The sequence below is a fragment of the Buceros rhinoceros genome, unplaced genomic scaffold, assembly GCF_000710305.1.
Source record: "Buceros rhinoceros silvestris isolate BGI_N320 unplaced genomic scaffold, ASM71030v1 scaffold26140, whole genome shotgun sequence".
Taxonomy (NCBI): domain Eukaryota; kingdom Metazoa; phylum Chordata; class Aves; order Bucerotiformes; family Bucerotidae; genus Buceros; species Buceros rhinoceros.
In genome coordinates this window covers 3716-3964 of record NW_010391717.1, presented here as the reverse complement: position 1 = coordinate 3964, position 249 = coordinate 3716, and the positions used below count along the sequence as shown (strand labels likewise).

The 249-nt window shown below is 59.4% G+C and overlaps 1 protein-coding gene across 1 annotated transcript in view; it reads right to left on the bottom strand.

The window, feature by feature from the left end:
* CACNG2 (calcium channel, voltage-dependent, gamma subunit 2) overlaps positions 1-249 on the bottom strand; it is a gene marked incomplete at its 5' end in the record, with an annotated part of 4894 nt that overhangs the window by 1007 nt on the left and 3638 nt on the right. The window lies entirely within an intron of this gene.

Sequence of the window (249 nt, the reverse complement as noted above, 5' to 3'; positions counted from 1 at the left end):
CCGTGGGCACCACCAATCCCCATTGCCAGCACAATGGGGCCACCCTGCCCCCACCCCATGCCCCCCACCTCTGCTGCTGTCCCCAGGGCACCTCTATATTCCCGCTCCCCAATATAAACCTGTATTCAGGAGTACTGAAGGGGTGAGAGGAACGACCGCTACTTTGTTTAGAAAAGGGACGTTCCAAGAGCTGGTTTAGCTTTGCAGAGCTGCTCGCTGGGCAACGGACCGCTGCAGGCTGGCAGCGCT